The 14,100-nt window shown below is 39.1% G+C and overlaps 1 protein-coding gene across 6 annotated transcripts in view; it reads right to left on the bottom strand.

Moving 5' to 3' along the window:
- The window catches only part of macrod2 (mono-ADP ribosylhydrolase 2), a 705,053-nt gene that overhangs the window by 544,086 nt on the left and 146,867 nt on the right, over positions 1-14,100 (bottom strand). The gene's annotated exons all lie outside the window — the stretch shown is intronic.

Raw genomic sequence — 14,100 nt, 5'->3', positions numbered from 1 at the left:
CAAATGTTCATTTGTAGCAGAGATGTGTGTGTTGATTGTGTAAAAATATAATTCATCAAACTCGAAAAAAATTTAATGATTGAGCCAAAACCAAAAAGCATTAGGTTGTGCCCCGCTCCCCTACTTACAGAATCTTCACTGTTAGTTTTATTATTATGTTACAGTAGTTAATTTTATGTTATTACCAAAGCAAGTCATATATACAGTGCCTATCTGATTTTACGCTTTAATAAAGTGCTTTTAAGACATTTAAAAATGCCAAAACCATGACATATAATTAATACGAGGATAACGCTTACATTTATGCATTTGGCAGATAATCTTACTGAAGTTACAGCCTGATCTCACAAGAATTCGTATATATTTTATGCGTTGGCTAAATAAATAGTATGAATTCATAAAAAGTTTATTCTTCAATTTTTCATAAAAAAACAATTAGAAAACCTCCCCCCTAACCCCTCAGGGGGCAAAGGTAACTAATATGAAAATGTATGAATGTGGTCGTAAAAATTAATACAAAAAGCCACCTCCTTGACAGAAGGCTTGTCTGAAGCGTGTCTGAAGCGATGGCCGCAACACATGCTCCGGTCTTCCATAAACATAATTGGCTGGCTCTGCCTAGGTTATTTGCATAAGACAATCTGATTGGCTGACGCACGCCTTGCCGCTTGAAAAGTTGAGAAATGTTCAACTTCTCCTGCGAGCAACAGCAGTGTTCAGCAATTCAGTTCGGCAACGCATGACGTCACTCATTAAAAGTGAATGGGAAGCGTCAACGCTTACGCACTGTGTGAACACAGAGATCTCATGCAATGAACTGTCATAGAATTGGTCAAGGAACTCTCCTGATTGGCTGTGGTTTTTGGATTGATTACGTTGTTGCACCTCCCTTTATCACATTCAGTAAAGACATACTGTACAAATCGCTGGGATCATATCAGGTTATGTGTAGTTAGGACACATTATAATGCACTACATCCATTAAAGTATCATGTCCTTAAGAGCATAAAGAGTATACCAATGCACTTAAAATGTGCTACTTATAAACTCAAATTCCTTTTGCACATGCTATTGCGTGCTGTTTAGTCAAACCAGATCTAGAGTGTCTGATGCAATCTTTTAAAGACTCTTCCTCGATAAAAGAAGCTAAATATTAGCTCAGAGAGGGTTCAAGCATACATGAGAGAGCATGTGTCTAAGTGCGTTACATAAACGATGGTTTGCGTTCAGGCGGTGGAATTCCCACAGTGTGGATAATTGGCTTACGTCTCATGAGCCTTTTATACCTCTCAGTACTCCACAACTCTATCACAGGCCAAATAACAACTATTGCTTTGCATCACGCTGCCATGGCATCTGGCAAAATTCATTTTCAGAAACTAGAAACAGGAAACTGTAAATTGTTATTAGAGAATAAGCGATAATGAGATCGAATGTGCGTGGGATTAAACAAGACGCAAGACTCGCAAATCTCTCCTTCTCTCCAGGAAGAGCTCTCGCTCTGATACTGATGCTAAACGCAAGAGCCAAACCTCTGACTAAATGTTCTTGGACCACTCAGGCATGCGGATAATGAAACGATCAATATTATGAAAAATCTAACGCTACCATTACCAACTGATATTCACCCCGATACATTTTCAAGTAGACAAATCACGGTGATATGAAAAGTGAAATTAAAGTTTCGAGCTCCCAACACTGTAATAAATCCGAGCCGTGCAAAAAGCTGTTTGCTGTCAGCACTGCCAGATATCTTCTACTAACGCACCAATACATCAGTAACGCTCACCTAAAATAAGAAAATTATGAAACGGTGCTTTTAAATCATGCACAACTTTACAGAGATCTGAAGTAAATATCCTGTACAGATTTGACATTTCCAAGAAACGGACCAAATTCGAGCCCCCTTAAATTGATTGGTTGCTGTAATCTGTAAATAAACATCAATGCCTGCCTAGAACCTACATAACACCTTACTTAAAATTCTAATAGAGACGCCCGGCTGACAAAAAATAAAAATCCTATGAAAAACGCATGGAAGTGCGTAACCTTCACTGGCTAAGCACTGGAGAAATAAGGAGTGTGTTTCTAGCAGGCCCCTGATGAATGTGCATGGCCAGATTGAAAACATGTCAAAACAGGCTTTCTTCCTGATGATAAACACCACGCATTGGTAAAGCCAACTACTAAAGCCTGTGAAATATTTTAGTAAGTTAATTCTCAGTATAGCTCAAACATTAACAGCTCAGACGTTTGTGCAGTTAGGCCAACTGCCTAGAAGTCTCATTTCACTGGTAACCGAAATACCTCCGTGACCTTGCATCTCAAGGACACTCCATTTGAAATGCATTGAATGTCACAGCCTTCATTTCAACACATGTTTAACTCGACTTGGCTCTTCTGTCAGTGACCAATCAGTTTGGACGTGGCCAAGACAAACCCCCCGTTCCCGAACCCCTGGCTGCTTGCTTGCTGTCTTGTTTGATCTTTCTTTCCTTAACCAGATGCAGGTAAACAACACATTTTGAAAGATTTCATTCTGCAAAAAACCCACAAGTCCGGATGATTAATTAGGGGGTTTTGAAATAGAGAGCGTAAACATGAATGTCACTCCCATCCAACGGTCAAGCACAGATCACGATTGATACACACCTGCAGCATGACTTATCACCTTTGTTTGTGTCCACACTTGGTGACTAATAAAAAGTCATGAATTTAGCAAAGGCGGCAGAGGGTACATTAAAGTGAAGCAACAGATGGGTTGAATACATGTGATTAAAGCTCAAGTCAATTAGGGTTTCGGAAATAGAGGGAGGAATGAAGTATGAACACGAGTAAGACTAGATGGTTAAGGTGTATAGCGTTAAAGCAAAGAAAATGTTAACCGGAACAGATTCTACCATTCTGTGTATATATTGTGGTATGTAAATAAGTGGACGTGGCTAATACAATTTCAATATCTCATTAATGCAATGGTGTAAAGGTGTGGGGGGATGTTTTCTTGGCACACTTTAGGCCCTTAGTGGCAATTGGGCATCGTTTAAATGCCACACCCTACCTGAGCATTATTTCTGACCATGTCCATCCCTTTATGACCACCATGTACCTATCATCTAATGGCTAATCATAATGCACCATGTCACAAAGCTCAAATCATTTTACATTGGTTTCTTGAACATGACAATGAGTTCACTGTACTAAAATGGCCCCCACAGTCACCAGATCTCAACCCAATAGAGCATCTTTTGGATGTGGTGGAACGGGAGCTTTGTGCCCTGGATGTGCATACCACAAATCTCCAACTGTAAGATGCTATCCTATCAATATGGGCCAACATTTCAGCACCTTGTTGAATCAATGCCACGAAGAATTAAGGCAGTTTTGAAGGCCAAAAGGGGGTCAAACACAGAGTATGGTGTTCCTAATAATACTTTAGGTGAGTGTACATATACACACCAAATGCGGGGCATCACGTTACTAGCTCTAGATTATTCGCGGGATTTAACTTTGTGTGTGTGTTTTGCGCAAAAGCGCCACCCAAATCGTGTCATTCGATCGCACCACGCACGTACACGTCTGATCGCGTCTTTGCATTGACTTTGTATGTAATCTACTCGCGCAAATCGTTGAACTCGCATTTGGTGTTAGATAGATTACACTTTAACAGGCCATTATAGCATATAAGAGTACAGAATAATTTTAAAGTTTAAAATACTGGCAGTACTATACAGTAGTGTTAATATACCAACATAATACTAATGATATACTAACATTATTAAAAAAAGGAACTCATAGGTTTGAATCAGACCTGCGTCATGTCTTAATCTTATTTATACCACAGGTCTGTTGAATGCTGTATTCTGATTGATTCAGAAATATTCCATGGGTATGCATTATTTTTCGATAACCGCACACCTAACTTGTCAAATGTCTTAAAATAGGCACCAGAGCAATGTTTGTGATAACCGTGGTATAAGTGGAATAACTGACTCTGGTCCTTTGAATTATTCGAAAATAATGCACACCCACCGCATAAGCACCTTCGGTGTCCATTATTTTCTTATAATTCAATGGCCCGTCGTCAATTATTCCTTACATATTATTATAATAACTTCCCACCTTCATAGTCTCAGCACAATAAATCCAAAACGAGTAAAGGTCCAATCGATAAGCTCCACTTTTTTGGCACACTAAATGTACTATTCTATCAAATTGGCATCTAACCATGTACAGTCTAAAACAAATCACCTGCGTGAAAACTTAATGCTGTTTTTATACAAGCATTTATCTTATTCTTACTGCTGAAGCAAACTCCTCGCTGACTGTAAGCTGCTATAACATCCTAAATTCGAGGGTGGATGTGCCAGTTCGCCCCACCAAATCTCAATATTCAATTTAAAAGTCCCTGAGAGAGCCTGCAGCTTGATATAATAGCAGCACCGCTGCTAAATTGGGATTTGGCATCAGATTAAGCTCTTTAAGATATTTCTCCCTCAGCAGACTAAAAGAATGTGACACTGGTAAGATTAGAGCAAGACTTCAAAGGAGTGGGACTTTGTGATCATTAATGGACGTCCTAATTACTGAGAATGCAGCTGAGCTCTCAATCTTTACATTATTTGCGAGGTACAGCTACAGTTAAAAAGTCACAAAAGTGACTCTCAGATGACCCATGCATGCCACAACGATGCACTTACAATATTAAGACTCTAACATAAAATAATGACAATGTAATTTTTTTATGAATGCACACAGATGCATGGAAAAGAAAAGCGATATTAAATGAGCCCTGCTGTAGATATCATGATAATCATTGGTAATGTGTAGATGTTGCTTCTGTATCAGTTTCTTTAAATATTAAAGTACCAGTGTAGTCAATAATTTTGTATAGGGATGCGCCGATAAATGCTGATATAGACTAATAATACCTGTCCGATAACTATTCTGAATCGCATTATTCGCAGCTATTTCATGTACTACGGCTTTTGATCAAGAAGTCCTTATCGATCTGAAATCACTGTTAGTTTGAGTAGTTTATAACATGCATTTGAAAAAGCCACACTCATCAAACATAATAATTATACATATTCTTTATTATCAGGAAAATTCCTAAAAAAAGTTTGAAAAGCAGCAACTATATCCTTAAGCCATTTTCTGGAGCTGCATGTTATAGCAGTGCGAGTAATGGATCTTCTTCTGCGGCCCATTTTGAAGTTCCGCATGAGAGGCATTTCATCGTAATTCATTGAAAAGCATAGCAAGCATCATCTGCCGATATATCGGTGGACCCCTAATTTTATAACGTAAAACTCAACTTTAAGCATTATAATAGCATATGTAAAACTTTTACATGTGACAGTAATTTCTTCATACCTTTCAATTGTAACTCTACAACCTGGCCTCATTTAGTATACGCGGACCTATGAATATGCAAATTAATCCTGCTTCTCTACGCAATCACACAGCTTGGACCGTAGATATGAATATGTGAATTAGTCCCCACCTCCACTTACATAATATCTGTGGCTCAATCTACCAATCCACTCGTTCAACTGTAATGATGTGATTGGTTACATATTTGTGATGTAGGAAACCAAGGGGATTTTAAACCACGATAACGAGAAAATACTCAGCAATTGTGTTGAATGATAAATTTGCACATGGTTCGTCTTATGCGTTTACACCAACCGTGTTTGATCGTGTCTACCATGCCTAGTTTGCCGCTTGAACAGTTTGAATGCATTTGCGTGTCTAGAGCGAAGTAGACGCGTGGAAAAGCAAGCATTTGACACGCATCAGAGGCAAAATCCACTTCTTGTGGGAGGGGCATGTGCTATGCAGTTGTCTGTTCTCAAGATGAATGATGTTGATTGTGCATTTATCGAGAGAGTTACCGGTGTGTATTTGGTAACCTTACTATAGGGGGAAAATAAACGGTGCGGGTCGATAAACGTCACGTGACTCAAAATTGAAATGTGTATTACAACTTACCAGGTTGCCCAATGTCCTCACTGACACTCTTCCAAATCCGTCCCAAGAACAACAATCATTTATGTAGTTGCTCAAACTGATTTTTGTTTATTTTTCATTAACAAAAAAGTTACAGACTGCGCCTTAAAATATTTTCTCTACTTTTATTTATGCAACTAATTTTTAGATCACTCTGCTCCATCTCCACTCTGGCGTAACTGTTGATTAATCTAAGGTACTTCCCTAAACAACCTAATCTAAGAGTATATAAAATATTACCCTCTTCTTCCAGTCACAGATACAATCTCAAATCTGAGTGCAAGTTTTCCTACACACAAACCGAAACAGACCAAAACATTTCTGTTCACTTTAGACACTATAAATGCAGAAAATGTAGCCTTCTTATCTCTGCTCAACTTTCATCTCAATGTCTGTCTTCCTGTAATGTGGGCATACCACACACAGCAAGGAATTCAACATGAAACAGTTTACAGCTATCTAAGCTCTGGAGAAAGCAGCACACCCTGTTTGTACTTGAGGTGGATCCATCAGACGCTGCATGAAGAGCCAGCCTATGTCTTGAACTCCCTGACAGCCCCTTTTCCTCAAATCTCCTGACACACTTTCATGTGAAGTCCTATCAGCTAGTGCCAGGCCTGAAGGAAGAAAACTGTCTGGGCTCTCCTAAGCTTCTTGTCAGGATGACAGGTAAAACCCAAAGGTACCGCTGTTCGGTACCAATACGCTCGTCCAATCAGATACCCTTGTGGTGGCGGCCACGGTCTTGCAGTCCACAGGTGGCCGCTGTTTGCTGGTTGGCTGCTGGAATCACTTGAGGAGATAAAAAGATGCAGGAGAGGATGTGGTTTACAGTGCACTTCCATCATTAATAAGAGCAGACAAAAGCAAGTGGGTTTGAGGAAGGACTATGCGGTCTGCCCTAATGCAGAACTTAAAACATGCCCTCCATTAGATCTGTGGTTGCAGTCTAAGGACTTGATGTTGAGGTTTTGTTGTAAAAAAAAACTTCAGCAACATTAAATTTAAAAAAATGGCATCACTCTTCATCTAGCCTGCAGCAAGCAATGCACTGGAAACATGATCAGTTTCTTGGATTAACTCTCCACAAGCCCTTCGTGCTTAAGTGAAATAGATCGCCCCTCAAAATTCAAGGACCCCCCTGCGGTCACCTGTGTTCACGCAGTTACACAAACCCTTTAGGGGGACGGAAACAGACACAGATGTGACTGCCGGCGTAAAAGGAGAATGGTTTATGTTGAGCCCTGAGTGACGGGATCAAATGTCACATCACTATTTTATCCAGACAGGAATAAAGGCACAGTCTTTGTGCTGCTGGGGGAAATTTGTCCAGTGGAGTAAAAGCGCCTCTCTCTACGGCCAGGTTACTTCTGCTTCCATGGTCTATTCAAAGGAAATGTAATGTCACCATCGACAAACCCCATTCCTTTACGGAGTAGAACACATTCATTCTTCAATTGGGCTTAATCGTGTTTGAATCGAGTAACAGGCCTCTGTCAATCTTGGCAGGCACTCAGGTTGCAGATATGCAATCTCCGATCAGGTCCCTGAGGCATATTTAACTCATATATAAATAAGGGGATTGTCTCCTGCAAATATATGAAATGTCACCGCTTGCCAGACAAAAGGGATATGTTACCATCAAACAGTCTAGACAGCTCGCAAGGAAATCTGCAGGAAAATCAAAGAGTGAAAGAAGATCTTTCAATCCGTTCCCTGCATCTCATTCCGAAAAATAGGTTAGAAAAAAAAGAAACTTTCCAGAAGGCTAAAACAATAGTTCCTGCTCTGAATTCTAGTCGCTGGGGGTACAGATTACGCCTCGCAAAATGCAAGAGGCGTTTCCTACATCCAATCACGCGAGCACACACTAACCTAACCCAAATACGCTCATTTGCCAGGTGATTTGCAAACCCGGTTAAGAGAACGGAGCGTTTTATAGAGTCTGATACAGCAAGAGGCCCGTTTCCACGCTCCCTTGGACGGCATGTCAGGGGAGCTTACTGCTGCCACTGTGCTAATGTAATCTATGATCTCTGCTCCCCCAATTAAATAGAGAAATATCCTCTAAACAGCTGGAAAAGAAAGGCCTCTTAGGAAAGGGCAAACTGCTTTTAATGTCAGTAGTCTCATTTAAGCTAAGCATCTGCTTTTCAGGGAGCTTTATAGGCGAGGTGTCAGATCACAGCCGTAGCCGGTGCACACATAGACCGGACCATCTGGAGCGACTGTAAAATTTCGTCTGTGCAGCGTTTGGTGAGTAAAGACACGGAGATGTAGGACAACGGAGCAGAAGCCCACTCACTATTGAGTCAGCGATGACCTCGTTCTGGCTTCGTCTCCATTATCCACAATCAGGTTACTCTTTCCTGTCTCATACAGTACGTATTATGATGCCATTACTGTCTACAGACAGATAACAGTATTTTTGCTGTAGATCTTCTCTTGTGAGATGAAATATAATTTGTGTTTTTAAAATACAGATAAATTTGCTGTCGTTTGTTTCTAATTGGTTTTCAGTTTCTTACTGCGAGATCTTATCTAAGACTATAATGTTATGTAAAACAAAAGACTGCAATTAAATTTCAAAACAATAGATCTGTCTAATTTAAAGATCTTAAAGGACTCTGCCAGCACTAAAACCTCCCACAGAAAGCTGGCAGTCCGTCATAGCTAATGGAAAAAACATTACTACATCAGCTAAAACGCAGCCTGCATTTAACTTGGTGAAAGCACGTTTTTTATCTCTATTTAATATCCTTAAATGAAACTTTAAAGACTTAATGCTTTAAATAGGTCTGTTTTAGTGAATATATACACTGTTAATTTTTCCAAAGATTACGACGTGGAAACGCAAAAATTATAAATTAAATCAAGCACTATTGCTCATTATTCAGTCGATTAATGCTTACTCGTTAAGTTAACCGCTAGATTTGATGTTCGGTGGTGGCTTCGTTTATGTGCATTAAATCCAGTCTAGATTTGCCACAGAATACATTTTCTGCAGAAATAGATATCAAAAAATATATCTCATCACATCATCGTCTGTTAAATGACAACAATTGTAAAAAATGTCTAAACGGTTGTGTTGTAATTTAACCTATGCTGGGTTGTTTTAACCCATTGCTGGGTCAAATATAAACCCTTTGAGTTCATTTAACCCAAAAGGTTTGAATCGTCAAAAATACAAACATGTAGCTCATATAATATTGTAGCTCAGTTTGTGCTGAACGCAGTGTTATGAGACACTTGCCATTATTATGTTTTAAAGCAACTGGAAAAAGACAAATTGTAAGAGCATGCATGCACGTCACAACCTCTTCCAGTGTCCCAAAATGGTCGGACCCCAGAGGGTTAATTGAACTTGTAGAACTGATTCCAAACCTGTAAACAGACACATCAAACATCCCAACTTACAAAAGTTCAAGAGTCAAGTAGTGCCAAGTAATGTGCAAAGTAGTAACGCCCGATTTATAGTCATGCGTAAGCCCTACGCCGTAGGTTATCCGTAGCCTGTGCGTAGCCTGACGTGCACCTCGCAAAATTTTTTTACAGCACGTCAGTCGACGCAGACCACAAGCGCTGTGATTGATCCACCAGAACCCCTCCCGTCAGGTAAAAAAAACTGCGTCATAGGTATATTTCCGTTTACAACTTTACGCCAAGTTGAGGAGTGATTTAACTCAAACTGCAACAAAAGTCGCTGTTTATTTACTTCTATCATTGGTGGTCTTCTCAAATCACACACAACAAGCTGCTGTTTCTTCTTCGTTTGTGGGTTAACTTGCCATGCAGCTTCTTCATTCTTCGGTCGTGCTGCTACTGTGGTTAAACTGCCTGTGGATACTGCCTATCAGCGGTCTGTGCGTGTTTGCACGTCGGTGTGTATGACGACGCAAAAGTATAAATGAAAACTGACGCGGAACCTATACAGTCGCGGCTACGCCGTAGGACCTACGCACAACTATGACGAGCCCTTAATGCTTAGCTGTGTGCAAATCTGTATTAAAAGTCACATTGAAATGAAATGTATATATGACAAAATATTAAAAATTAAGACAATCGCTACTTCAGAGTAAAACAGGTTCTGAAATGAGAAGAAAAGGTAGGGCGGGACTTGAATTTGTCCATTGAGAATTGATTAGATCGTTGGAAGTTGGGTCATGTTATTTGCTAATTGCTGAAATCTTTACCTGGGAACCACCCTCATGCCATTGCTCGTGACCAAAAGTAAAGAGAGATCGTATCTTTGGAGATTTGCTTTTGATTTCGATTATAAGGACAATGATTTGTTTAAAATAGATAAGTCATTTGTAAAAAAAAACACCAATATTACAAAAAAAATTAAGTTTTTAGTTTCCATTGTTAATTAAAGAATCTTGGGTTGCATCTTGAGTCAGTTACAGTAACCAAAAATAACATTATCATTGATATTAGTAAAATGGCTATTAAAATGAGTACACCCTTAAAATGGCTGGGTTTGTTTAAGCAATGTTGGGCAAATATTGTTTTAACCAAACGGTTATTATAGCCCATGTTTGCATAACAACAACCCAACATTGGGTCATTTTTGGCCCAGCTTGTGTTCTTTCCAATATTTACCCGTTATGGGTTAAAAATAACTTTTTTAGATTGTACAAACCAATGAAAAACAGCATAGAGTTAACAATAACATCACCAAAAATAAATGCATTACATTTGTACAAAGTACATTTGAAAAAGTTAAAGTCTGTGAAAGACAAACAAAAGCAGGCTTCCATTTAATTAATAAGACTGAGATTCATATGCGACATCACACACCGCAACATTAGTTCAACAGCACAATAGATTGCAGGTTTATATATCTGTGAAAGAATGCAAAGCCAACACCCAATACAAAGCTCTCTCTTATTTGCATTGCATCTCTGATTTGCATGCATTATTTGTAGGTCACATGACCCCTCTTCATTTCTCTCCCCTTCATCAGGTTATTCTCAGAATAAAAGCTGCATTTGTATGCCGGTCCAGAATTAGCATTGAATGCAAGCCTACTCAAATGTACTGTAAAGTGCTAACAACAAAATAAATTTCCCCATCACATTTTCACGATCTAGACAAAACTAAGCAGGTGCTAGGATTGTATTTACACCATTGATGTTTAAACAGGAAATGTCTTTTTAAGTTTGTGAATTACAAAGCCGACGTGAAGGAAACATCCCAATATGCTCAGGGTTTCATTTCATGACAAAAACAGAATGAGAGCATGGCTGTACAACCATATAGAGCACTACAGAGACGTGTTGTGTTGATGCAAGCTGATATGACATGACAAACTATAAATGGTTAATATGAAAAGCATTTTTGTCTGACTCAGAAGTGCACACTGCATCACCACCTACATGCTTTGCTTTCTTATCTCTCGAATGGCCAAGTTACATAAACAGCCTCTTTTCACTCGCACCAGGCAATGTGCCATTCCTTTCAAAAACAAAAAGTGCTCTCAGCTTGAGATCACCACAATACAGAGGCTAGGTATCGAGCTAAAGTGACGCTAGACTAACACTCGATACGAACATGACCATACCAATCCTTGTGATGAATGTTCATGATGAAAAGTTTAAATCAATATCACCATATTTCAGAATCAGAGACCTTTAAAAAGGCTCGTGGCGTGACGTAATTATTCGCTTGTATAATGCATATCAACACTGTTGGAACAATCAAAGATTAGCTTTCAGATTAACTTTATTTGAACCTGGCTTTCAAACGAAGTAGATCATTCAAGTGGGCATTTCAAGATAATCCATAACTCAATTCTGAGTTGTTCATTTAACTGCACAAATCTTTGGTACGAAGACGATTGAAGAGCTCAGATGCAAAACCCTTTAAGTTTAATGTTAATGTTTAAGTTTAATGTTTTTTGGTAAATTAGCATTTTTTCATCAGACTTTTAAAGGTGCAGTGTGTAATTTTTAAAAGGATCTCTTTACAGAAATGCAAAACAATATACAAAACTATATTTTCAGGGGTGCATAAAGAACTTTTTATAATGAACCGTTATGTTTTTATTACCTTAGAATGAGACGTTTTTATCTACGTACACATACTACTTACCTGGAAGTCGCCATTTTGTTCCGCCATACAGAAGCCCTTAACGGACAAACTTTTTTTACTAAGTTGTAAAGTGGCTTCTCTATGCCTTTCAAAAGCGATGGGTAAGCAGTGGAATGAGCCGTTGGTTGCAATTCACAACCTCACCACTAGATGCCGCTAAAATTTACACACTGCGCCTTTAATGGATTCTGCCAACAGACCGGTATTACTTAATGACCTGAGGCCTGGATGCTTACATACTGTGTGTATATATAGCTATTGTTATAACTATTTGTGTTCCCTGGATTCGAACCCATGACCTTTTGCGCTGAAAACGAACTAATGTACCACTGACCTATACTGCACTACAAAGCCAAAGCGCACTAACTACGCATTTGGTCAAAATTAAGTCAAGGGTTGAAATAGGCTTTGTGAGATCTGTTGTGTCTTGTGACAAAGTCTCCTGGTTCAATTTTGTCCCATTTCAGTGAAACGTGTGCCAAAATTGCAGTAACATGTTTGACTGGCTGGTGTAAAAACTTGCGTAGTTACTGCACTTAGCGTTTGGAGGGCAGTATACAAGAACACGTATTTTAAGCAAAATTATTTGACGAATGTATAATACGTGCCAAGAGCATGTGTAAGTGACATATAGAGGCTTTTGCATCAGAGTTCCTCAATTTCACTTTGCCTGGCAAATCCATTAGATAATGAGGCTCACCTATTGTAAAGCAATGATAGCAGCTCGTAAACTCTTTAGCGTAAGAGCAGAACGGCTGTCTACAGGAAGAGTAAGTGCTTTAAACTGACGCTAAATGGTCAAGAAGGACATTTTCCTTGGCTGTTGCCCTAATAGCCCAGGGAGAACATCTATATGTCCTTAGATCTAATTTCTATTAGGCATGGTAGCTTTGCTGTAGCAGGGCATGGCTGGTCTTCATTAAAGAGAGTCTCATTCATAACCGTTCAGTGAAGCAACATGCTCTTTGATATTTTATTGTCTGAAAATTACAACGGAAATGGAAAATTGAATTTTCAATCAACTACGCCGATACTTTTTTGAAAATATGTTTCAGAATATGATTTTTTTAATGACCTTAGACTAACTGCATGCTTTACCATCTCGGAACGAACTCTGATGCAAATGTCAGATGATTTTATTGCTAAAAGGTAATGAAGCAGCAATGACAGATAAAAACTGCAACTAACTCCTCTAAAGCACGGGATACACTGCACGATTTTTGGCTGTCCCAGACGAAAAATTGCCATTGTGAAACAACCATCGCGATTTCTGTGATCGTGCCTCTTCATCTGTGGGTGCTATGTTGTACAATGAGAGAGGTTTTCCCGGTCTTGCATCCAAGGATAACCTATGATAGTTTTATGACAGTGTCAGAAATTCAGCCTGATCATCGCACAGTGTGCTACGACTTGCTTACTGGTATTTGTTTACCACTAGCGCATGCTGGTGATGTTGCGCTAACTTGTAACGCAGCCGTCAAAGCCTGCGTGTCATCATTTGCACATGATTTAAAATGACATCATACAAACCAATTTTGTTGTTTTTTCCACATTTAAAGCAACACTATGTAGTTTACTTTAAATAATGTCTCTAAAATTATTTCATTGGTAGAACAACTTTTAACTGGACAAATTGTACTGTTGCTGCAACCTGAGCAGCCTCCTAGCTGCTACAAGCACACTCTGAAAGTGGCGGTGGAGGGTAGGAAACACAGCCCCGCCCCTCCCCCTGCCTGCGCTTTTCAACCACATGGGGGAGCTGTAAGTCATTTTTACATGGAAATTACATAGTGTTGCTTTAAGGGGAACATTTTTATTACTGCAACGTGTCCATGACTGGATTTGGGTTCTTTGACATTGAAATATTTATAATTAAAAAATCTAAAAAATAAAAAGCTTCAGTGCATGTGATGCTATAAACATTTATAATAAAGAAAGATGTGGTATTTGGTGATCATTGGTTAATGTAGAGACAATAATAAGGAATATAAATGTGTC

The sequence above is a fragment of the Misgurnus anguillicaudatus genome, chromosome 11, assembly GCF_027580225.2.
Source record: "Misgurnus anguillicaudatus chromosome 11, ASM2758022v2, whole genome shotgun sequence".
Taxonomy (NCBI): domain Eukaryota; kingdom Metazoa; phylum Chordata; class Actinopteri; order Cypriniformes; family Cobitidae; genus Misgurnus; species Misgurnus anguillicaudatus.
Note: the sequence above shows the minus strand (reverse complement) of the source record. Positions and strands in the feature narration are given on the sequence as shown.